Consider the following 26,029-nt stretch of genomic DNA (forward strand, 5'->3'; position numbering starts at 1 on the left):
AAGCCATGCACACACACACCTCTTCAGTGTGAAGAGCAAAATAAGGCAGAACCCCCCCCCCCCCCGGTATTTGGGGGGGGGCAATTGTGCTTCCAGGGTATGCCCCCCCCCCCGACTCCTTTACAGGCCACAACCGTAGATCTGTGGGGCTGGGAGGGGCATTGCAGGACAGGGAGGGGCAGGCGCTGGATATGGTCTATTGCCCTTGGCAGAGCATGGATTTCTCAGCTGCCTGCTTTTGGAGAAGGGGGGGTGGGATGTAGGCATGAGCGCCAGTGGCAGCAGAAGTCCTCTGTGTCAATCAGACTTCCTCCCCCTAAAGGGGTGATTGTGATTTTAAGTTCCTGAACTCCTCAGTATGAAGACCATTTGCAACCCTTCCAAAGATGGAAATGCAGGATGGCTCCAATGTGAGCTTGTAACTATGGCTCGGCTATGACACTTTCTAGCTGTCTTTTCGTGGATGATTTATATTCTGTCTTCCAGGCAGAAGGGTTCTTTCTCTTCTTTGCTGCTTTGTCTCTTTCCTTTACTCTAAAGTCACTGGCTCCTGCTTAGCAGGCTGATTTCAATGGGTTTTGTGGTGCTGGAATGGTGAGCAGTGGTCATTACCACGCTTTGCACGTGGCTGCATAATGCCAAGTGGTATAACATGGAGGCTACTGCATAGCAGCTCTTCTGGGGAATTGGAGGTTTCCGGGCACTTGGGGTTATGACTGTGAGTGCTGATTTGGCTATATACTGTTAGGAGCTATTCCCACAGCATACTGTGGCATTCTTTCTAAGGGATGGGAATGCAGATAGCTGGGAGAATAAGGACACAGTGAAGAAGAGGGGGCTTACAGAGAGACTGAATTGGAGAGAGCTGTAGAATTTGTGGATCTTGCTTTCCTCAGTGTATTACCTGCAATAGTCTCTTTATTAGTGTTGCCTAAATTGTGCCTAATTTATTAGATGGGCTAAGCTCTCACTTCTGTTTGCAGATTGTCACTGTTGTTTGTCTGTATTACAATTTCAGTGGCTACATATGTGTGTGGTGTGTGTGGAAAATGGCTCATTTTGTTGAAAACAATATGACTCCACAAAATGTATCAAGGCGAGGGTAATTTCTAGAGGAGAGAGACCCAAATCAGAAAGGTCAGATTTTCAGTCCTATAACTGAACATTTTAGCAGAATTTCACTTTGTGAAAATGTTTGAATGGTTTTGTTCCCATGTAGAAAGTTGCTGCGAAACTGAATTGTCGTCCTCTGGTCAGCTCTAAAATATAAAATACAACCCCTGAGAAGACAGTCCCTGCCCCAAATAGTTCACAATCTTAGTCTAAGATGAAAGAGAACAAGTAGATCCACCAAAGAGATGGGGGAGATGTGATGGGGCATCCATCCCACACTGGCAGAGAAGGGGTTAATAGAGCCCTGGGGAGGCTGCGTGGGAAGCAGCCAATAGGAGAGGGGCTGTGAGGAACAGCGAATCAGGACCCAGCAGGTCCATATAAATGGGAGCTGCAGAGCAGATTAGGTCAGTTACTGCAGGAAGCTCAAGGGAGAGGACTGGGCTCCTAGAGGACTGCAGGAGGGTAGCACCTCAGACAGGGCAGCTGCTAGCAGGGACTGGGGAGCTAGAGAGTTCCTGGCTGGCTCCTGAGACTTCCAGGCTTGAGGCCCTGGGAGGAGGGTGAAAAAGGTGCTGGGGCCATGGGGAAGTGGCCTGGGAATTTGAAGCAGAACTGGTGGAGTAGTTAAGGAGAGGCAGTGGGAGGCTGCTAGCTACAGGGTCCCTGGGCTGGGACCTGGAGTAGTGGGTGGGCCCCCCTCACCACTGGGGAAGTGGCTAGATTCTAGAACTGAGAGCCCCCCCTCCCCCAGGGGGGAAAACACAGTGACATGACCAGAGGGTCAAGTCAGGCAGAGGACGCTGCAGTATTTGGACTGAGGCGGGTCTGCAGGCAGTGACAATGATGGGCGAGGCAGGGAGAGGGCACACTGTCTAACAGAGCTACTTCCTATGACAGCCAGCAGGAGGTGCTGCAGTGGTGAGTGAACCCATGACAGGAGAGCACAAGGTGACAGTGAGATGATCTTGTTTAGTGTAATAAGTAGTGCCCAGTTTGATGGGCTTTGGAGCAGGCCCATAGGGAGACTCTGTTCCCCCCCCCCCCCCCCGTTACACCCCTTGCTAGCTGAGTGAATTTCATTAACTTGCAGTTTTTCTTCCAGACCTATAGTGAAGATGCTAAATAAGATGGGACTGAGCCCCAAATCCAGTGGTACCAAGCTATGCACCTCCACTGCCCCTCCCCATTTGGACTGGCATTGCCAATTTCTGTTCCTTCAGCTGCTTTCCAATTAAAGTGCCAATGTTTGCATCCACATTGACTTGCATTTCCTCTGGGCCTGGTCCTGTGAGGTGCTGAGCACCCTTGGCTGCCGCAACCTTCAGTAGGAGCTGAGGGTGCTCCATGCCATGTAAGACCAGTCCTGTGAGAGTAAGATTTGGTGAGACATTAGCATGTGTTATGCTAATACAAGTATATGGTGACTTCTGTTTTCACTTCACTCCATCCTTGTGTAGTTCTAGCCAATAAAAGGCAATCACATGTCTTGCAAGACTCATGCTTTATAAACTCTTGCTTATCACGTATGGTTGTGTGTTACCTTCTGGAAGGTTATAGATTTCCTTCTTAGGAAGAAACCAGACCAAATACTGGGGGCAGGAGTCAGATTTGCCAAACAGTAACTACCCCTTCTTGCCTAGTCTGTTTATGGATACTGCATTCACTCTTCTCTAATCTTCTTGGGCCTTCCCAGTTCTCCGTAACTCTTCAAATACCATTGCCAGTGATACACTGAGGGCCAAATACTGATTTGCCTCCCCATGCAAAGTGGCCTTTTAGGATTTATCTACTCAGGACAGGATGCACAGCAAGCTAGGGTGTGAATCTACAGGGAGCTAGCTTGCCACACAATAATGTTCCTTGTAGACAAGCTCTTATGTCACGTTAGTCCTTTTGCAGTGGACGGCTGCTGGTAGGGTAAAGTACTATCCAACGTGACTAAGGAGATCAGAATCTGGCCCTATATGTGTCTAATTCCTAACATCCTACATCATCCAGAATTAGACTGAGTAACATGTTTTTTCATTTTCATGTGTTCCCTTAACTGCTCTTATCAATAGGCCTTGTAGAAATGTCTTCTCAGTATTATTTTTGCTTTAAAAAAGAATATTTCAGCCATTTGTATATTACTCTGTATTCCATCCTTAACTCTTTCGATGAGCATTAGGTCACTGTACCTTTGTACAGAATGAAGTGAAACACATACTCTCACAAGTACTCCTTGCTTATGCCAATACTCCATCTGTGTCAATAGGTTTTCTCAGGTGAGCGAGGATTGGGTTCTGTGGTTTTCCTTATGATCCTTGCAGGTGATGACACCAAATCATTGTGCATTGTAATGCTGTATCAAGGGAAATCTCGGGTTCAGCCACACTGGCTTGGAGCACAGACTATGCGCTGTGCTCATTCTGCCAAACACTGCAGTCGGAAGCATTTGGTTCTCACCTGGAATATGCTGGGCGGTGTATCTGGAAATTAAGGGTTGTGGTTTTTTTGGTTGGTTGGTTTTTTTTTAATTGCACTTGGCTTTTCTGATCTTCCTGCTGGTGGTTGGCCTCTTGTTTAAAAAATGTCACCCATCAGCATGTGGGCCCAGTGTCGGACTATAAGCAAGTCCCCATCTGGCTTTAATTACTAGTGTCACATTGGCAGAAGAACATGCTATTCAAACACAAATGTTTGACGTTTGGGATAGAAAGCTCTTGATCATCTCCTTGACTAGGTTGCAGGTTAGGACTGAGGTGCATTGTTAGAGCTATATCTACCTATCTAAGGTACTTATATGGGCCCCCGCACCATAGTGTTGGAGTGCCTTGGTCCTTAATGTATTTATCCTCACAGCACTCCTCGGGGGCAGGGCAGTGCTATTAGCTCCATTGTACAGATGAGGGGAAATGCACGGACTGTGACTTGCCCATGGTCACACAACAAGCCTGTGGCAGAACAGGGAATCCTTGGCTAGTCCCCTACCCACTGCACCATATTTTCTGACAGGGAGCCCAGGACTGGAACTGTAAGTGATGCCCAAGATCAGGACTGAGGTGCATTTGTGGAGCTGGGTGGAAACTCAGGCCTGGAGTACCAAACGGTGTACATGTGAGGAATTAAGGGACATTAGACTTACTGCCTGTGGCAGGGGAGATCAGGTCAGGAATAGAAGGGGCTGATGCAGGTCTGGACTCAGATGCTGGGTGGAGGAAAGTTGCATGGTGCAGTAAGTACTGGAGTTCTGAAATGCACTCTGTGCAGACAGAAGGGACGCTTAAGTTCTTATAATGAACGAGCCATTCTATTGGGACGTGGTCTGGGTGGTTCACTTAGAACAAAACATATGGACTGTCTGAATGTGTAATTCTACACATGCCATTATTGGAAAGCTGGGAGATAAGGAGAAAGGAATGAATGGAGCCATCTTCTTTAAAGCAAGCCTGTCTGATCCCACAGGCTACATGGTGGTTCATGCCAGAGGCTGATGAAAGAGCTACTAAAATAGCATGGAGACTTGACCTCTGTCCATAGCTTGGCTTGATCATCTCCATAGAATAAAGTGCAGTCGTCATGCCCCAAGTCTAAAGCCATTAATGCACACCCAGGAAGCTAGAGGAATCAGGTTGTCCTTGGATCTGACTTGCCAGCACGGTCTTGGTACCCTTCTCCCCAGAAAGGAAACAGGACAGGAAATGGAGGGTGTTAAAGGATGTTTTCTCAAGGATGCTCCAATTCCATTCCCACTGACTCCAATAAAAGTCTCCATTGACTTCATTAGACTTGAAGGGTCTAATCACTGCTTCTTTAGGGTGACAGTCACCTTGCTCTTGTGAGGCAAAGTGCTGATAATGGACCCAAAAGCCAGTGGGGAGAGCTTACTAGCCCTGAGGGGCAAGAGTCTGATCTTGCTAATTTAGCAGACTTAGCCATTCTCTCTCCCCTCCACCCCATTGCCACCTGTGGATAATATGGGACTCTGGAACTTTGGGTGAGAGAAAAGCAGACAGTGGCATGATACTTCACAGGACTCCTAGCTAGATTGCCAGATAGGGGTACAGAGGAGCACAGCTTCTGCTTGCTCCTAGGCATATATCCCAAGTTAGCTGTGGTATCCCTCTTTAGCATTGCACAAGCATCACCCAGAACACATGGCCAAATGACAAACCGTGGAAAGTACAGCTCCTGGGCTATCTCCCTTTGGGGGAAATGGTGCCCAAACTCACCAGAGTTGGGAAATGGGATTGAGTTTCCTTTCTTTGCACTATCTGGTGGCTGCTGAGGCTGGCCTGAAATGCTTCGACAGCTAATTGTGACTTGTCACTTACTTTAGCTTGAGTGTGTGTGTGTGTGGGGGGGGTGTATGTGTTACAGAAGATGTCGGCATAACAAATGTCTCCTCAATATATCAGCTGGCACCAGGGCTTCTTGGTGGCAGCATGTTTGCCTGAGTTCAGATTGCCTTGTTGTCCTCTCCAAGGAGCACTGCTTGGCCTGGCAAACTTTAAAGACAAAATGTGACAGACCAAAATCAATCAATCAGTAAATAAATTGTCCGTCTCGTTCCTGGGATTTTGCAGTTTATTAACTCAGCACTGATGAAAAATAGCTGAATGCTTAGTAGCTTCATGAGACTAATTATGATAAACAGCCCCATTGCTGTTAATATCCGGCCATTAATTCCGAGATGGAGCCGCGGAAAATGTCAGGAATGGAAATGTCAGCTCTCTAAGAGGACCTGGCAGCTGCTGAAGTGGGGACTGTAGCATCAACACATGGAGGGGGAAGGGGTGAGCCAGAAACCAGCATGATGATGATATATGGTAGGAATTTATAATTATTTGACTTGATTTCCCATTCCTTTCCTATAAGGTGCACTTCCTGCAAGCCCATGGCTAGGGTTTACTTCAAATCTTGGGTCCTGTGCTATTCCTCGCGTTGAAACAAACGAGCTTGCATCCACTGGGTGTGCGTTACATGCTCCCCCTGGCTAGGAAAGCTCATCTTGAGTTTCTGAAGTCCCGCAGCTTCAAAACCCCATATGGGCTGCTACTTGTAATGCTGCACTTCAGTGAGGGTCACAGACAGTGGGGAGCGAACCTGTGACTTCTGCATCTTAAAGAATGAATCTCTACTGCCTGAGTTGAGTCCATAATTTTGTCTCATCCATCACTAGAGGGGGACAGAGCACTACACAGAATGGGTGCGCATTACATAAACTTGTCACAACTCTAACACAACAGCAACCAGAGTCTGGTGTCCACTGAATCCTTCATCTACCTCCCTGATGTATTCTCTCCAGAGCTCCAGGAAGGATGGCCTTTGACAGGCATTCCCCACATTCTTGTGAACCAGTGACCGCTGCTGCATGCAGCTGTATAATGGGGGAGGAGGGACAAAAAGGATTTGTTTGTTTGTAATATGGTTGCACACAGGGTCTGCACTGTCAGGTGCTGTGCATGCATGCACACAAACACATCTGACAGTCCCTGCTCCAAATTCATGTTTATTCCTTTCAATTTCATATTGTAAACACTGTTACAATAAGCCTCCTTTGTACAATAGCCAGACAGAATGTTGTACAAAATTCCATTTATTGCATGCTTCCCTCGAATATTCTCCTATCATTTGTGTGAGTGTTTCAAAGGGAAGCTCACCAGAAGATTCACTACTGAGTAAGCAGGAAGGAATTCCAAATATGCAAATAAATGATGGGGGGGAAATAGGGATATTGACGATCCAGCATGGCTTATAATAGAAAGCCAAGCTGGTAGTTGGTGCAATAAATCAAGTGATGAAAAAGTAGCAGGAAGACACACTTGGGTGACAGGGTCCAATCTATATATAGAACCTAGAGTGGCATCATGCTACATGAGTCAACAATTCAGATGTTGGCATGGCTATGTCATATTCCCCTGGAATGTTGGGATGTTTCTGCAGTTCAAGGCCAAAGCTGTGTCTCTGTAGTGGTGAATAGTAGCTCTGTTAAGGCTCCGCTCTGAACTGGTCCTGGGTGTGTCTGATTTGAATGCTGGTCTGTTCTGTATCTTGGGCCAGATCTTCAGCTGGTGTAGATGGGTGTAGTTCCATTCAACTCAAAGAAGATGTGCTGATTTAAACCAGGGGAGAATCTGGTCCCTTGCATTTAGGAAGCCACATTTGAATGATAGGACTGCTTGAGTCCCAATAAGGCAATACATTTCCCTAGCAGCTACTGTTAAGATGTCATTCGGTATTTTAAAGGGTATGGATGGCATTTCCTAGAAGAAAAAAATCTTCTTGTGTATCGTATTCTGCAGGCTGACGTGGGAATAAGCATGGACCTTCTTGGAATTGTGGGCAGTGCCAGAAAATGCGACCTTGTTGGCCATATACTTTCCAGCAGAGACTGGGGGCATTTGATTCCACTGTAAGCCAGATTGTGTGACTCTGATCTGCATTGTACCTAACCTCATGAATAATGCCACAGATGGTGAGCACTACTCAGTGTGAGTAAGGGTATTGCAGTTGGCCTTTTGTTTAATGATCACTGGTGACTGGAAGCACGAATAGTTTCAAGAAGGTGGAGAACTGTCTGGAGGACAGTTTCTATGGGACTCTAGAATTCTAATTCCCCTTTCTTAGGTGCAGTGACTTCTCTGTGCATCATCTGGGACTGCATAAAATCTGTCCATTTTGTCCTTTTATGCTGGGACTTTCGAGGGAGCTAGGTGCCCAATTACCATTGAATTTCTCCTTGCCTCTAACCCTTCTCAATTCGGTTTGCAATGTGGACCTCAGCAGATGTCTGTTCCCAGCTGCAGCCACCTTGGGGAGGTCTGAAAACCTGACTCTTCTAGTTTGCTTGGTCTATTATCCGAAAGAACTGATCTAGGTGTGACGACCTGTCCTGTTCACTGTCTGTGGCATTGTGGTAGAGATTGGGGTAAAGTCTCCGCTCTGTTTAGTTAACAAGCCCGTCTTCACAATTTCATTATGATTGCAGTTTCAGCATGAAGGTTGCATTGGAAAATGTAGTTTAAAGAGGAGGATTCATTCCATTGATTTATTTTACAAGGGACAATACAAAATGGGTAGGCTCACCACTGCATTCTGGCTGCTCGATACTGCTCCAGCAAAACAAAAGACCCATCAACTAATTTTAACTGGCTGGTTTATGGCTGCTTTGTATCCTCAGAGCAGTTGAAAGCAGCTGGAACATAAAAGGGAATCTGGACTATTATTTCCTTCCCAAATTCAAACAAGAACCTAAAGGGGTCTTCATTGGGGGGGTGGGGGGGTGACTCATACAAAGTCAAAATTGACATAGCCTTGACTCTCACCATTTCTAGATGACTCTTCCTGGTGATATTGTATTTTAAGATATGATTTAAGATATGATGTATTGTTAGGGTGTTAAATGAACATGTGGTGTTTACTCTAGATTAATGCCGTGGCTTGTGTGTGGGAACACATCTAGGCATAGAGATGGCAATCTAGGGCCTGATTCTCCAGTGGCTTTGCACCTACCTCACACAGTCATTTACACCCTCTGCAGAAAGAATGTTGGGGGTGTGTGTGTGTGTGTGTGTAAAAACACTACTATATCTGAGAGTGTTCTACGCCCACTTTCCCTAGGATGACGCAAAGCAGCAGAAAATCCAGCTCTTCATATCCCACCTCGTCTTTAAAGTCCATGGGAGTCGGACGTTTTTATATTGTAACTTTATTTTACATTTTTAGGAAGGGCATTGTTAAAATTCACTGGCCGTTTCAGGAATCGCTTTGAGTGGTGATGGCTTTCAGAAATATCCATTACTTCAGTGTCCTTCTACTGTGAGCGAGATGTATGGGCCTAATGTGCTTCTGCCAGAGAACAGAAGTCAGTGTGGAATTGAAGCTCCTAGATTTTACACTTAATGGATGAGAATCAAGCCCTTTATATGCTGGAGGTGAGCAGTGATTTGTACAGTATCCACTTACGGTTGAAATTTGTATGCTTGTTTTATGCATTTCTCCTCCAAGACTTGGGTTCAAATGCTGACATCCTATTAAAACTAGCTTGATGTTTCTCAAACAGGACTCTAAGGTTCCAGGCTAATGCAGAAATCTTAGCTCTGTTACAGGCCGTGGGGCTGGATTCTGATACCCTATCTCGTGCTTGCACCCTTAGCCTGAAAATCATCTCATTGGAGCCAATGAGGTCACTCACAGGGCTGTAGCTGTGCAATCAGCCTGAGGCCTGGTCTACACTAGGCTTTTATGTCGAATTTAGCGCCGTTATATCGAATTAACCCTGCACCCGTCCACACCAGGAAGCCATTTAGTTCGACATAGAGCTCTCTTTAAATCGATTTCTGTAATCCTCCCCAACGAGAGGAGTAGCGCTAAATTCGAAATGGCCATATCGAATTAGGCTAGGTGTGGATGGAAATCGACGCTAATAGCTCCGGGAGCTATCCCACAGTGCACCACTCTGTTGACGCTCTGGACAGCAGTCCGAGCTCGGATGCTCTGACCAGCCACACCCCGGGAAAATTTGAATTCCTTTTCCTGTCTGGGCAGTTTGAAGCGCAGTTTCTGTTTGGACACCGTGGCGAGCTCAGCAGCAGTGGCAGCAGTGGCAACGATGCAGAGCTCTCCAGCAGAGATGGCCGTGCAATCCAATAGAAAGAGGGCCCCAGCATGGACGGATCGGGAAGTCTTGGATCTCATCGCTGTGTGGGGAGATGAGTCCGTGCTTTCCGAGCTGCGCTCCAAAAGACGGAATGCAAAGACCTATGAGAAGATCTCTAAAGCCATGGCAGAGAGAGGCTACAGCCGGGATGCAACGCAGTGCCGCGTGAAAATCAAGGAGCTGAGACAAGGCTACCAGAAGACCAAAGAGGCAAACGGACGCTCTGGATCCCAGCCCCACACATCCCGTTTCTACGAGGCACTGCATTCCATCCTAGGTGCGGCCGCCACCACTACCCCACCCCTGACCGTGGACTCTGAGGATGGGATATTGTCCGCGGCCGGTTCCTCCGACATGTTAGCGGACGGGGAAGATGAAGAAGGAGATGAGGAGGACGAGGCAGTCGACAGCGCTGGCACCGCTGATTTCCCCGACAGCCAGGAGCTCTTCATCACCCTGACCGAGATCCCCTACCAACCGTCCCCCGCCGTTACCCCAGACACAGATTCAGGGGAAGGATCAAGCAGTAAGTGTTTTAAATATCTAAACATTTATTTACAACATAACTGGCATATTTAAAATATTAACAGTAGCTAAAGTGCTTTAAAACATGTAAACATTTATTTGCAACAAAACAGGAAGATTGAAAATATTAACAGTGGGTAAAGTGCTTCAAAACATGTAAACAGGAAAGTCAAACAAAAGGGGAATCAGTGCAAAGTGTGTCATGATTAGTCTGTCTTTGGGCGCCTCAATATATAGTCCGAACCATTTTCAAAAAATTGCACAATGTCCGCTTCATGATTATAGTGCCCAAAACCCTGCAGTCATTTGTCCCTCCAAGGGCACCTAAGCCAAGAACTGGTCAATGTAACCGGGGATAGAGGCGACATCCTCCGGGGAGAACTCCTCATACACCTCCTGCAGGTGTTTTTCCAGCCTCATCAGCAGGTTCCTGGGCAGGGAGAGCTTATTAGGCCCCCCGTGGTAGGACACGTTTCCCTGCCACAACGCCAGCAGGTACTCCGGGATCATGGCCTTGCAGAGCAGCGCAGCAAATGGCCCCGGTTTCTGCAGGCTGTCCCTGAGCATCTTCTCCTTCTGGCTCTCCGAGACCTTCAGGAGGGTGATGTCTGGCATGACTCCCTGCTGTGAATTAGGTAGGGGAAAGTTAGTATTGGGACTGCTTGCCCGTCCCTTTACAGAACTGCAACCGCCGGTTTACAGCCACGCGGTTTACAGCCGCGAGGGGGTGGGACAGGGCCAGAGTTCATGCTTGCAGGATTGCTGCCAGCAGAGACTCGCATTGCTTTCTATGTGAAAGGAGGCCAGTGCCACTCTTAAAGTTTTAAGCGGCCACAAGTCTACGGCTTACCATGTTTGCCAGCTAGACAAAGTCCGGTGTCCAGCCCTGCTCCTCAGCTCGCCACAGCAAGACCGCAGGCACTGTAGGCGAGGGCCGAAAATTCGACCTTGTCCTCAGTGCGCGTGTGATAGGTGCTCTGCATGGTCTTGTTCACAGAGAAAGACTATGTTCTCTGTTCACAGATACATTGCTCTGTCTCAGGAATTCACTCCCTTTTTCCAATTCCCACAGCCACATCTGCCCAGAGGCTAGCGCACATTAGGAGGAGGAAGAAGAGGACACGGGAAGACATGTTTGCTGAACTAATGGCATGCTCCCGAGCACAGGCAGCCCAGCAGACACAGTGGAGGGAGAACTTGTCCCAAATGCACCGGGCAAACATTGAACGGGAGGAGAGGTGGCGACAGGAGGACAGGCAGGCTACTCAAACGCTGCTTGGACTAATGAGGGAGCAAACGGACACGCTCCGCCGCCTTGTGGATGTTCTGCAGGACCGGAGGCAGGAGGAGAGAGCCCCGCTGCAGTCTCTCTGTAACTGCCCTGCCCCGCCACCAAGTCCCATACCCCCCTCACCCAAAGTCCAAACACGGAGGGGTGGAAGGGGCCGTGAAAAATTTCACTCCACCCCTGCGGACTGCTCTACCACTAGAAGGCTCTCATTCCCCAAAATTTGAAAAGTCCTTTCCTACCCGCCTCACACAAGACCCCGTCCAAGTTTCACCCCCCCCGTTCCATGTGCGGTTGTTAATAAAGAATACGTTTCTGTTCATTTCTGTTTCCATCCTCTTCTTTTGGAGGGGAGTCTGTCTGAAGGGGGGGAAGGGGCTTGGTCATTGGACAGGACAGTCACCTTTAGCAGGGGGCAGGTGCAGCAGCAGGGCACATATACAGTGCAGTGACTAGTTATCCTGGTCAGTCTGGGAGGTGGTTTTCATGTTCTGTGTGGTGGGGGGGGGTGGTGTTGCTCTGTGACTTGGTGGCGGGGGAGGGCAGTTACAGATCTTATGCAGCGGTCCTTACCCTGGATCACAGAGCCGCGCAGCAGGGGATCTGTAACCCTCCTCCCCCTGCAAGACAGTCACATAGCCGACACATACACGCAGTCCCGGCCAGGAGGGCTGGCAGGCTCCGTTGAAACAACCAGTCCACCACCGCGGAGCCTGTCATTCCTGGAGTTTAGAAGCATCATTTGCATCACAACACTAAACCCGCCCCCCGCCACAGTCTGCGTCCCAGGTTTAAAACATTCCCGCGAAAACAGTAATAAAGACAATGGTGTCCATTAACAAAACAGAACAGATTTTATTTTTTGGGAAGGGGGTGAAGGGGGTATGTGATTGGAGAGGATAGTCGACGGCAACTGGGTAAAGAAACGGGGGCAAGTTCTGCTTCTGTGTCCACAAACTTAAAAGTCACTGGGTACCCTGCTCAGCCTTGAAACTGGCTTTCAAAGCCTCCCGGATGCACAGCGCGTCCCGCTGGGCTCTTCTAATCGCCCGGCTGTCTGGCTGGACGTAATCAGCAGCCAGGCTATTTGCCTCAACCTCCCACCCCGCCATAAAGGTCTCCCCCTTGCTCTCACACAGATTGTGGAGCACACAGCAAGCTGCAATAACGATGGGGATATTGGTTTCGCTGAGATCACAGCGAGTCAGTAAGCTTCTCCATCTCCCCTTGAGACGGCCAAAAGCACACTCCACCACCATTCTGCACTTGCTCAGCCAGTAGTTGAAGAGTTCTTTTTCAGTGTCCAGGGCGCCAGTATAGGGCTTCATGAGCCAGGGCATTAGCGGGTAGGCTGGGTCCCCGAGGATCACTGTAGGCATCTCCACATCCCCAACAGTTATTTTGTGGTCCGGGAAGTAAATACCTTCCTGCAGCCGTCTAAACAGACCAGAGTTCCTGAACACGCGAGCGTCATGAACCTTGCCCGGCCATCCGACGTAGATGTTTGTAAACCGTCCCCGATGGTCCACCAGTGCTTGCAGCACCATTGAAAAGTAGCCCTTTCGGTTGATGTACTGGCTGGCCTGGTGGCCCGGTCCCAGGATAGGGATGTGAGTCCCATCTATAGCCCCACCGCAGTTTGGGAATCCCATCGCGGCGAAGCCATCTATGATGGCCTGCGCGTTTCCCAGGGTCACTACCTTTGACAGCAGTACCTTGACGATTGCCTTGGCTACTTGCATGACAACAACCCCCACGGTAGATTTGCCCACGCCAAAGTGGTTCGCGACTGACCGGTAGCTGTCCGGCGTTGCAAGCTTCCAGAGTGCTATGGCCACTCGCTTCTGGACAGTCAGGGCTGCTCGCATGCGGGTGTCCTTGCGCTTCAGGGCAGGGGACAGCAAGTCACAAAGTTCCAGGAAAGTCCCCTTCCGCATGCGAAAGTTTCGCAGCCACTGGGATTCATCCCAGACCTGAAGCACTATGCGGTCCCACCAGTCCGTGCTTGTTTCCCGGGCCCAGAATCGCCGTTCAACAAAATCCACATGCCCCATTGCCACCGTGATGTCCTGGGCGCTGGGGCTCGTGGTTTCTGACAGCTCTGTGCTACTCTCCGACTTCAGGCCCTCACGGCGGTGCCGTAGCCTCCTCGCCTGATTTCTCTGCATCTGCCTCTGGGAAAGGTGTATGATAAGCTGCGAGGCATTGAGAACGGCCACAACTGCAGCGATGGTCGCAGCGGGATCCATGATCGCAGTGCTGTGGCGTCCGCGCTGTCACTGATCTAAAAGTGCGCGAACTGATTTCCCGCCGGCGCTTTCAGGGAGGGAGGGAGGGAGGGCGGTAGTGACTGACGGATGACGACAGTTACCCAAAAGCACCCTCGCCACATTTTTTTACCCAGAAGGCATTGGGGGCTCGACCCAGAATTCCAATGGGCAGCGGGGACTGCGGGAACTGTGGGATAGCTGCCCACAGTGCACTGCTTCCAATGTCGACGCTTTCCCTGGTAGTGTGGACTGACAAAGTCGAATTACTGTCCTTAGTGTGGACACACACGTTCGACTTTCTAATATCGATTGCACATATTCGATTTAACTAAAATCGAACTACTCTCGTAGTGTAGACATACCCTGAGTCAGGGGCAGTGCATAGGTGTGACCGAGTCGGTCTGCTTCCTGTTTTTCCCCCCACTTTGCTCTGTGGGCGATAATCTGCTCCAGTCCTTTCGCTGGCACAGATTGCTTCCCTGCCTCCTCTGCATAGGCTGTATTAGGACGGAGCCAAGACTGTATTTGTACCGAGTCCACTGGCATTGCTCCCATGTGGAGGTTTAGTAATATAGGTGGCCTGTAGAGGGGAGTAAAAGGGTGCCCAAGGTAAGGTTCTCCTCAACGCTTGTCTAGGGTCTTACGAACAATGCAGCATCCTGTCTAAATATCATCAGACCCAAGCCTCAGACGGAGAGGGAGCAGGAGAAAGAACTGCTGTAGGAAATGCTATGCTAACACTCCCTGCCGAGCCCAGCTGGAGCTGCTGTTTCATGCTCACATCAGAGATCCCAACCGCAGTGGGATGATGTGAGAACTATAGTGCATAAATACATCAACAGCCATTGCGATGGCTACTATCAGCTGCCAACCTCCCAAGCTTTGTGTGACTCTTATGCACCCATCTAGACCTAACCCTCCTCTGGTTCAGCCATCCTGCACCAAAACAGCATCCTTGGGAAACTGGGCAGCCGCTAAAGACTGTGGCAAGCAATCGTTCCCGGAGTGTATCTCCCCTTGGGGCATCAGGCTTTGCCTCTTTCAAAGGAAGGTGGGGAATAGGAGCAGTCAATACACACAGACTTCGTGCATGGTGTGTCACGCACCCGTCTGGTCTCTGTTATGGCTCGATAGCTTCTTGAAAGCCTAAAAGTTTAACCAGCTGGGCTTTCATCTTCTGACTCACTGAAGCATTTCATATCAACCCTTGAAATGCCTGGTGAAGGGAGATGAGCTGAACCACAGGGGCAGTGCCAACCTGCTGTGCATTCATTTTCTCCTGTTGCTGAGGCCAAAGCTAGATCACCTGGGCTCTCCATTGGGAATACTCAACCAGGGTTTATCTCCCCAGCCTCTCTCCACCTTTCAGTAAGATCTGAGTTCCAACAACTGGGCAATGTAGAAGGGATATATAATTATATCAAATACAATCAACACTAGCCACTGTGCCCCCTTTCTAATAAGGCACAAGGCCTGGGGTAACCAGCGGGCACACACAGCTGGGACTTTCCTCAACAGCTGCTACTTTGGCGGCAGTATGGAGCAGCTGAGCTCTGGGTGCATCAGCTTCTGTGACCCTTCTGCTTCTGGGGAGTTGATTATGAAGCTGCTGTGTGAGAGGTGTGTGTTGCTGGAAGGGAGCCTGTGAGCAGGAAAAGGCTGCTATGCCTCTTGCCTCTGGGACCACCCTCCGCAGCTCCCATTTCACTCAGCCTAACCCTGTTTGCAGTGCAGTTGTAGCAGTGTTGGCCCCCAGGATATTCCAGAGACAAGGTGGGTAAGATAATATCTTTTATTGGACCAGCTTCTCTTGGAAGAGCTCTTGTGTAGCTCAAAAAGGACAGAAGATATTACGTCCCCCCACCTTGTCTCTGCCTAACCATGATGTTTTCTTGCTTGCAAATTTTCGGAATGCACCAACGCTTCCCTCGCTGACTTAACCGCTCAGTATCTGCTGGCTTTGTACAGAGCCCGGCTCCACCCGCACCTTCTTAATGCTTGTGACAGCTATGGAATCCTGTGGTCATTGTGTGAGCTCTGCTGCCCCCATGAGGCCAGATCCTCTGCCCCAGTGCTCTAATAGAAACCCCTGTCCCCAAGAGCCAAAAACGTCTGAACCGTTGCGAGGTTAGATGTTTCCAGCAGAATTTGTGTCCACACTAGTGCAGTCTGCATATAGCACTCCTTCTAGCCATTGCTGCAGCTGTGTATTATGGCACCTGTCACTTAAATTCCAGGTACAAGTCTCTAAGCAGCTGAATTGCATGGTAGCAAGTTGCACGTGCCAGCAGCATCAACTGCCCATGTGGCCAAAACTAACAGGGGTGTGTGGGGATGAAGGCATTTCTGCTACAGTATAGTGGAAGGCTCTAGCACCAGGAGCAACAGTCAGACCTTCTGTCTCCAGCCACCTACACATCATCTCCTCTATGCTATGCACTTTGATCCAACATCATATCTTTCTTCCTGCATGTTCCTCTCTATTCTTCCATCATTCCCTTCCCTTCTATCTACCTGCACCCTCTCCACTCCAAAAATCCATGGAATGAACAAAACCAGTAGCAATTTTCATCCTAATAACTTGTTTACATGTTATATACCTTTCCATCACTTTCTGCCCATTTTAGAGTGCAAGTTCTTTGGGGAAGTAGCCATATCTGTCTATCATAGAATATCAGGATTGGAAGGGACCTCAGGAGGTCATCTAGTCCAACCCCCTGCTCAAAGCAGGACTAATCCCCAGATAGATTTTTTTCCCCCAGATCCCTAAATGGCCCCCTCAAGGATTGAACTCATAACCCTGGGTTTAGCAGGCCAATGCTCAAACCACTAAGCTATCTCTCTCCCCTATGAGTGGGTACAGCTCCTAGCACACTGGGGCTCTGATCCTCCTTGGAGCCTTTGGACACTATTACAGCATAAATCATAATGGATGGCATGTTCCATGCATTACAGTTGTAAAAGTTATACCTGGTTAAAGCCTGCACAATTGTATTGCAGAGATGAAACTGTTACAGAGGTAATATAAATTGAAGGAGGAGAGGGATTCTATGCAATAAAGGGCACAACCCTGAGATAAATTAATCAATCACACACCTTTGCTGCTTCAGCTGCTCTTTGCCCATGACTCCATTACAGTGAGCTTTATACTAAATTTCCAAATCCCCTGATCAAGTTCAAGCAGCCCCACTTAAAAAAAAAAAAAAAAAAAAAATCAACCTGCCTCCAGGGTGTTTCTTCCTTCCTAGATTTTAAGCCCAGAAGGAGCCATTATGATTATCTAGATCAACCGTAACACAGGTTAGAAAATTTCACCCAGCAATTCCTGCATCAAACCCATAACTTGTGGCTGAGCAAGGGTGTAGTTTTTAGAAAGGCATCTAGTGTTTGCTTATTTAAAGATTTCTTTCTTACCCTCCCTACTCTGCAACCTACTGTAGATTCTCCCCCACCCTCAAAATAGCACTGGCCTGAGGCACAGAATGGGCAATAATGTGACCTGAATCAATAACAGCTTTTCTTCATTACTTGTGTTACAGTAGCTCCCAGTCAGAGGCTCCAGTATAAGCAAGCCCCATTGTGCTAGGCACTGCACAAACTCCTATTGAGAGACAGCCCCTGCCCCACCTAGCTTACAGTCTAACGAGAGAAACCAGGCAGGGGGTTATGCATTAACACCATTCTGAGGGTCACCTTTTGCCAGCGCAAGGACTGGAACCGAGATCTTCAGCATGCCAGTTCAGTGCCAGCCACAGGGGGATGGCCCAGAGGTAGCCAAGAGGGCAAGCTATAAAAGCAGTGGCTGTGGGACTCCCTTAACCCAAGTCCTAGGCACTACAGCTGCTGGGTGCACTAAGTACCCTTCCCTGCCTACCAGACCAGTAGGCTGCTGCACTGACCACCGAGTAGCCTCCCTAGCGGCAAGAGAGGCCAACTTCCGGGTTGGCATGGGACGTTCTAGCATGCAGCTCCGTCCCACGCTCCTCGTTTTCCACTTTCCCCTTCCCCTTCAGGCTCTGCGTGGACGCAACCAAATTCACTAAAGGCGGGAGGACGCAATGCACGTTCAAACGCCATACAAACGGGGGGAAGCCTGACCTATGGGAGCAGAAGAAGCCCTTGTAGGAACGAACCACTGAATTTAGGGCTGTTAATATTTCACAGGCGGGGTGGGGGGAGAGTTGAACCCCCCTCCCTGCTGGAATGGTTTTGTCCCCTAGCAACAGGCTCAGGCGTCTGATGCTTGACGACGAGGCCATTCCACAGCACGGGAGGGGGAAGCTGGGCAGGCTGGTGCGTACTCTCTGCTCTGTCCCCGGCTGGCCTAAGAGTCGGGGGGTGGGGGAGCCCGGAGGACAGCCCATGGTTCAGCCCGGGGGAGGGGGGCAGCGCCTTAACACGGCCTGGTTGAGGTCCCAGCATGCAATGCTCCTGCCCCCCATAGGGGGCACCCCAGGCCTAGGCATGAGACCCTTCCTGGGAATAGCTATGGGCGCTGCTCATGCCCCTCAAAGGGGGCGTGCTGGCCTGCCCCACAGCTAGGGTTGCCAACTTTGATTGGCAGTATTCCTGGAGGGTTCATCACATGACATAATCTTTTAATTCCTGAAGACTCTGGGACAATCCTGGAGGATTGGCAACCGTACCCACAGCACCACCTTGGTCCAGGTAGACCAGGCGGGTGGCTGTCTTTGTGGGGCCATGCTCTGCTGTACAGGTGGCGGGAGCCATGGTCTGCTCCGTTTTGCTGCCCATGGCCTTCTGGCAAGTCGTCACTGTGGCCCGCAGAAGGAGTTGGGGCATCCCACGATAGGAGTTGCATGCCCACCCCGAGGGCCTAGGTGTTACTGAGGTGGCCTTTAGGGTTGGAGGAAGCGGGTCAGAGTTTGAAAATGTCGATGAATTATTTGTCATTGCTGAAAAGGGTTGAAATTCTTTCACAACTTCTTGTTGCTTTTTGGCCAAGTGTGGGACTCGGAGCCAGCCCACACCCGGATGCTGCTAGCTGTAGGAATCAGAACCACACCTCCCCTAGATGCCACTAGATGTAGGAGTTGAATCCCCAACCCCATCATTCCTGGATACTTCTAGAGGACTCTTATCTGCCCACCCCCCACATGTCCATCCCTCCAGGGCCGGCTCCAGGGTTTTGGCCGCCCCAAGCAGCCCCCCCCCCCCCAAAAAAGCCGCGATCGCGATCTCCGGCGGCAATTCGGCGGGAGGTCCTTCGCTCCGAGGCCGAGTGAGGGACCGTCTGTCGAATTGCCGCCGAATAGCTGGACGTGCCGCCCCTCTCCCGAGTGGCCGCCCCAAGCACCTGCTTGACAAGCTGGTGCCTGGAGCCAGCCCTGCATCCCTCTCCACATTCAGACAGCCACTAGAAACATTCATTTTCAGAGGAGGGTGTTTTTACTAATCTCTGCTCCCTTATGAGGCCCCCTTCCCCTTTTGGTAATGATGGCAATTTGACCCTTTTTTTGTATTCTTGATGTCGCATGTATTATGATGTGTTAGGGCCCAATCAAATGCTTGTTGAAGTCAAAGATCAGATCCTTAATACTTAGTATTGTATTTTAATTGGTTTTGCAGTATTAATAAACATCTAGGCGATGGAGTGAAGGAATTGCACTTTATGAATGAAAATAGTATTATCAGTGGCACTGTCTGAACACTTTAACAGCTTTTGTTACAAGGAACACCCAAGGCTGGTATAACTAAAGAAAATTAGCCAACTAATTCCCCTATTCTTTGTGAATTTTGGCAACACTTTGTTTATAGTTAGTTTCACTGTTTCCCCTGGGTAGTCAATGTCCTTTGTTGTTTGTGTGGGTCTTTTCTTTAGCAACAGAGAGGGAAAATACATTTAAAAAAAAAACAGGAAAATGGGATTGTAAAACCACCACCACTGTCAGGGGGATAGAGAATGGTGTAGTACTTGAAACTATTCTTAACTCTGTTTTTGGAAAGGACAAGATTCAAGTAGATTGAAGTTTAAAGGCATATGTAGGTTGCTCATCACTATATTGAACTCATGTTTTATGGCTTATATTAAGGCATGAAACAATTCCCATGTATTTATTGTCTAGAAACTGTGGTGACTGGGGCATTAGGAATGCATATATAGATTGTTTTGAGAAAGGTAGAAAACTAGTATTCATCTATCTTTCTTTCTTTTCTTTCTTTCTGATTTTGCCCTTTTAACTTTTTGTTGTTGGGATTGATTTTTTTAAAAGTACTTTTCTTTGTCTGTTACAACCACTGAAGCGTTTTTGGACCTCATTTTTTTTTTAAATGATGATTTTTTAGTTGGTTTGATTGAAACCATGGATCAAAGAATCGAAGAGGAGGCAAGAGATCAAAAGCTCATACCACTCTGAGAAAAATGTGTGGGAGTTTGACTTCTTGGATATGTAAAAACTGGATTTACTGAGAAATTGTAATTATAGTTTTGCTATCCTGCCATACACACTGTAGCTAATGTTGTGTCAGCAGTTCCATTATAATATGATCTCATTTTGCATAGTTCCATTTAACCACTTTATAGATATATAGATATAGATATATGAAAGTGTATATATATCTCTCTCTCTGTGTGTATATTGTATTCTATTGTTTAATAGCGCGATTAATCGCAATTAATTTTTTTAATTACTTGACAGTCCTAATTTTTATATGTGTTTGTGTGTGTGTATGTATATATATATACATACACACACACACACATATAGATATAGATATATATATACACACACACACAGATATAGATAAATCACACACACATAGATATAGATATATATAGATACACACATGCACATATATACAGGTATAGAGAGATACACAGAGAGAGAGAGAGAGAGATACACACACACACAGATACAGATATAGATAGATACACACACAGAGATATAGATATGTAACACATATACACACAGATACAGATATATATATAATAGTATACACACACAGACTTAGATACATACACATATACATAGATATAGATAGATACGTACACACACACACAGATATATATATATATATATATACACATACAAATATAGATACACACACATAGATATAGATAGATACACACACAGGTAGAGTTAGAGATATAGACAGATACAGTCACATAGATATATAGATATACACACAGATATAGATATATGTAGATACACAGATATAGATAGATACACACACACACACACACATGCACATATAGAAAGATACACACACACGCACATATATACAGATATAGATACACACACACACACAGATATAGATAGATAGATACACACACGGATATACATGCACACACACAGATATAGATATATGGAGATATACACACACATATAGATATGTAACACACACAGATATATATATACATACGCACACGTATGTACACACAAAGATATAGACATATACACGCACACACACACAGAGATAGAGATATACACACCCACAGATACACACACATATAGATATAGATACACACACACACACACACACAGATATAGATATATAGATTAGATTAGATATATAGATAGTTTTTGGAGAGTATTGGGGATAACTTCCTGGTGCAACTATGGAGGAACCTCCAGTGGCCGTTCTCCTCTTGACCTGTTGCTTACAAACAGGGAAGAATTGGTAGGGGAAGTAGAAGTGTGAGGCAACCTGGGCAGCAGTGACCATGGGATGGTTGAGTTCAGGGTCCTCAGAAAAGGAAGAAAGGAGAGTAGCAAAATACGGACCCTGGACTTCAGAAAAGAAGACTTTGACTCCCATAGGAAACTGATGGGCAGGGTCCCCTGGGAGGCTAATATGAGGGGAAAAGGAGTCCAGGAAAGCTGGCTTTATTTTAAAGAAGCTTTATTGAGGGCGCAGGAACAAACCATCTCGATGTGCAGAAAGAATAGCAAATATGGCAGGCGACCAGCTTGGCTTAACAGTGAAATCTTTGGTGAGCTTAAACACAAAAAGGAAGCTTAAAAGGAGTGGAAACTTGATCATATAACTAAGGAGGAGTATAAAAATATTGCATGCAGGGGTGTAATCAAGAAGGCCAAAACACAACTGGAGTTGCAGCTAGCAAGGGATGTGAAGGGTAACAAGAAGGGTTTCTACAGGTATGTTAGCAACAAGAAAAAGATCAGGGAAAGTGTGGAACCCTTAATGAATGGGGGAGGCAACCTAGTGACAGATGATGTGGAAAAAGCTGAAGTACTCAATGCTTTTTTTGTTTGGCCTCCGTCTTCGCAGACAAGGTCAGCTTCCACACTGCTGTTCTGGGCAATACAGTATGGGGAGGAGGTGAGCAGCCCTCAGTGGTGAAAGAACAGGTTAAGGACTATTTAGAAAAGCTGGACATGCACAAGTTCATAGGTCCAGATCTAATGCATCTGAGGGTGCTGAGGAAATTGGCTGATGTAATTGCAGAGCCATTGGCCATTATCTTTGAAAAATCGTGGCAATTGGGGGAGATCCTGGATGATTGGAAAAAGGCAAATATAGTGCCTATCTTTAAAAATGGGAAGAAGGAGAACCCGGGGAACTACAGACCGGTCAGCCTCACCTCAGTCCCTGGAAAAATCATGAAGCAGGTCCTCAAGGAAACCATTTTGAAGCACTTGGAGGAGAGGAAGATGATCAGGAACAGTCAACATGGATTTATGAAGGACAAGTCATGCCTGACCAACCTGATTGCCTTCTACTATGAGATAACTGGCTCTGTGGATATGGGGAAAGCGACTTTAGCAAAGCTTTTGATACGGTCTCCCACAGTATTCTTGCCAGCAAGTTAAAAAAGTATGGATTGGATGAATGGACTAGAAGGTGGATAGAAAGCTGGCTAGATTTTTGGGCTCAATGGGTAATGATCAATGACTCGATGTCTAGTTGGCAGCCGGTATCAAGCGGAGTGCCCCAGGGGTCGGTCCTGGGGCCGGTTTTGTTCAACATCTTTAATAATGATCTGAACAATGGGATAGATTGCACCCTCAGCAAGTTTGCGGATGACACTAAGCTGTGGGGAGAGGTAGATACACTGGAGGGTAGGGATAGGGTCCAGAGTGACCTAGACAAATTGGAGGATTGGGCCAAAAAAATCTGATGAGGTTCAACAAGGACAAGTGCAGACTCCTGCACTTAGGACGGAAGAATCCCATGAACCACTACAGGCTGGGAACCGATTGGCTAAGCAGCAGTTCTGCAGAAAAGGACCTGGGGATTACAGTGGATGAGAAGCTGGATATGAGTCAGCAGTGTGCCCTTATTGCCAAGAAGGCTAGCGGCATATTGGGCTGCATTGGTAGGAGCATTGCCAGCAGATGGAGGGAAGTGATTATTCCCTTCTATTCGGCACTGGTGAGGCTACATCTGGTGTGTATTGCGTCCAGTTTTGGGCCCCCAACTACAGAAAGGATGTGGACAAATTGGAGAGAGTCCAGCGGAGGGCAACGAAAATGATCAGGGGGCTGGGGTACATGACTTACGAGGAGAGGCTGAGGGAACTGGGTTTGTTTAGTCTGCAGAAGAGAAGAGTGAGGGGGGATTTGATAGCAGCCTTCAGCTACCTGAAGGGGGGTTCCAAAGAGGATGAACCTTGGCTGTTCTCAGTGGTAGCAGATGACAGAACAAGGAGCAATGGTCTCAAGTTGCAGTGGGGGAGGTCTAGGTTGGATATTAAGAAACACTATTTCACTAGGAGGGTGGTGAAGCACTGGAATGGGTTACCTAGGGAGGTGGTGGAATCTCCATTCTTAGAGGTATTTAAGGCCCGGCTTGACAAAGCCCTTACTGGGATGATTTAGTTGGTGTTGGTCCTGCTTTGAGCAGGGGTTTGGACTAGATGACCTCCTGAGGTCTCTTCCAACCCTAATCTTCTATGATTCTATATACATACATACACACACACACAGAGAGAGAGAGATATAGATAGATACATACATACACACATGCACATATATATGCACACACATGCACAGATATATAGATATAGATATATCGACACACACAAAGTTTCCAGGTGTGAAATGATATGTGGCTTTGTTTGGCTGGATGATGAGTAGTGAGCTACTGGAAAGATGTGTTAAAATGCTTATTGTAGTTAAATGGTTTAGGACTTGACAAAGCCAGTTGTCCATTTGCCAGTGTTGTGTGCGGAAACTTTCCTTGGCAAATGTCTGGGAAGTGTGTGTTGTATGTGTGCACATGTGTGTGGAGGCTGTATCCTCAACTTTTGAATAAGTGTTGCTTTCAGGAGATTTTGACTTTCAATGAGAATCTTGTGTTTAACTCCCATTTGTGCATTTGAAAATCTTCTCGAAGAAAAGTTTTCCAGCCCTTGTGGTTCCAAATAAAATCTTCTTCTAAATATGAAGTGAGTGTAACCTGCTGAGTCTGCATAGAGATGGCTTCATTGCCTAAGATGCAGCAGCAGTAGAATTAAATTAACAAGACATGGGTCAGTTTCATTGATGGCATTCAGAACTCTTTTGGAAACAAGGAAGTGGTCCAGAATAATGTCAGTTTCACATTGCAGCTGCGTTTGATAGCTGTGAGAAACAGCAGAGGCAGTTCTTGAGGAAGAGGATCCAAAAAGCAGAGGTTGAGGGAGGTAGAGTGTACCTTTCGACCCCCTGCCCCTCATTTGCCTCAATTAGGAGGCTGAGAGAGAGGTAGAGTATCTGAGAACCTCTTCCATTTAAACCAGCCCAGAGGCTGTGGATGCGAGAGAAGAGAGAGACTGCGGAGTGAGCATCTGATTTATCAAATGTCTACTAGCTAGAGGCTGATATGAAATATGTAACCCCCAAGCAGGATCCAGGAAGAGCACTCTGTAGAAATCCCAAGCACCTCCAGCAGCTTGGGTTGCAGGGGACTGGGATTTCCTCTGGATTTGCTAGTGCACCCATTCTCTATTACCTGTATCAAACTCAGGCTAATCATTTTAATTCTTTGTCCAGTAGGTGGCTGGAAAATTTTTCAAGATCTGATTTTGGACAGTGTGTCAATGTTACATTAGCCAGGCATATACATTATCATCTTCTCTTGTGTATCTGTGAGGGCCTGGCAGATGGGTCTTTTTGAACAGGATGCTGAATAGGGGTTTATTTTAATTGGTGAATAAATTTAGTGATCATAAAGGACATTCTGGAGGTGTAAATGACTACACAAGGTGTAAAGCAGTGGAGAATCAGGCCCACTGTGGGTAAGTGTGGTACACACTTCCTCTACATAGCTGTCAATGGAACTCAGCCCTGACCTGCAGCAGCTTATGCAGTTTCAGTCCTGGGCAGAAACTGCCAATCATGCTAATGTGTGCGGGGGGAAGGAAGGGGTTGTGATGTTCACTAACATAGTCTAGGATGAGACTTCCATGCTCACTTTTGTATTACACAGGCTTTGAACTCAGGTCTTCAGAGGTGAAAGGCTAGTGTGGTAACTTGCTGTGCCACCTAGGCTTCCCACAGAGCTGTCATCTCAAGAAAGCCTCAGCAAGGTCATTTTGAATTACTCTGTTCTGCAGTATTGGTGCACCAGGCATAAAAGAGTCCAGCAGTAATTCATCAGGAGTCCTTGGATCTCAATTGATACCAATCAATCCTGCTGTGCTGCTAAAATAGATATGGCCAGAGCATAAAATAACTAATAAAAAACAAAATCCTCCATGGAAAATTCATTCTTCGGGGTATGAGCTCCCAGATGCCAAACAAAAGAGAGGCTGGGAGGAGAAAGTATTCGGGTTTTCTGGGTTGGGGTGTTATTGATCCTCCCTCCAAAGTCTCCCCACTTCACTTATTTACTCACATCATGGTAATCTTAATTTATCGGTTGATTTTTAAAAAAAAATCACTCAACATTGTTCACTGATTTGAACACTACAATAACAAACCTGTGTGCAGTTATTCCCTGCCATCTTAGGTGTGTATGTAATGCTTTCCTTTCTGTGTGTGCCTGATTCATTCTTGTAGGCAGGCAGCTAGTTGAAATTTACAAAATTCATACTCTCTGAATAGAGCAGATAGGATGTTTTGTAAATTTCACTTCACTACCTGCATTCAAGAACAGAGCAGAGGGTCTCAGTAGGCAAATGTATGTGTGTTGTCACCTCTGAGTGACAGAGAAACCAAAAACAGCAACAGCACTAGTTTTAGACTATAAGCCTTGACAAGACCTTTTTAATGAAGATCCACT

At 47.3% G+C, this 26,029-nt stretch overlaps 1 protein-coding gene across 1 annotated transcript in view; it reads left to right on the plus strand.

The window, feature by feature from the left end:
* Positions 1-5,799: 5,799 nt before the first annotated feature.
* The window catches only part of LOC112102946 (dynein heavy chain 1, axonemal), a gene marked incomplete at its 3' end in the record, with an annotated part of 62,769 nt that continues 42,539 nt past the window's right edge, over positions 5,800-26,029 (plus strand). The window contains exon 1 of the mRNA XM_026657033.1: positions 5,800-5,924. The remainder of the gene's footprint in view (positions 5,925-26,029) is intronic.

The sequence above is a fragment of the Terrapene carolina genome, unplaced genomic scaffold (assembly GCF_002925995.2).
Source record: "Terrapene carolina triunguis isolate 2854851 unplaced genomic scaffold, T_m_triunguis-2.0 Scaffold235, whole genome shotgun sequence".
NCBI classification, from domain to species: domain Eukaryota; kingdom Metazoa; phylum Chordata; order Testudines; family Emydidae; genus Terrapene; species Terrapene triunguis.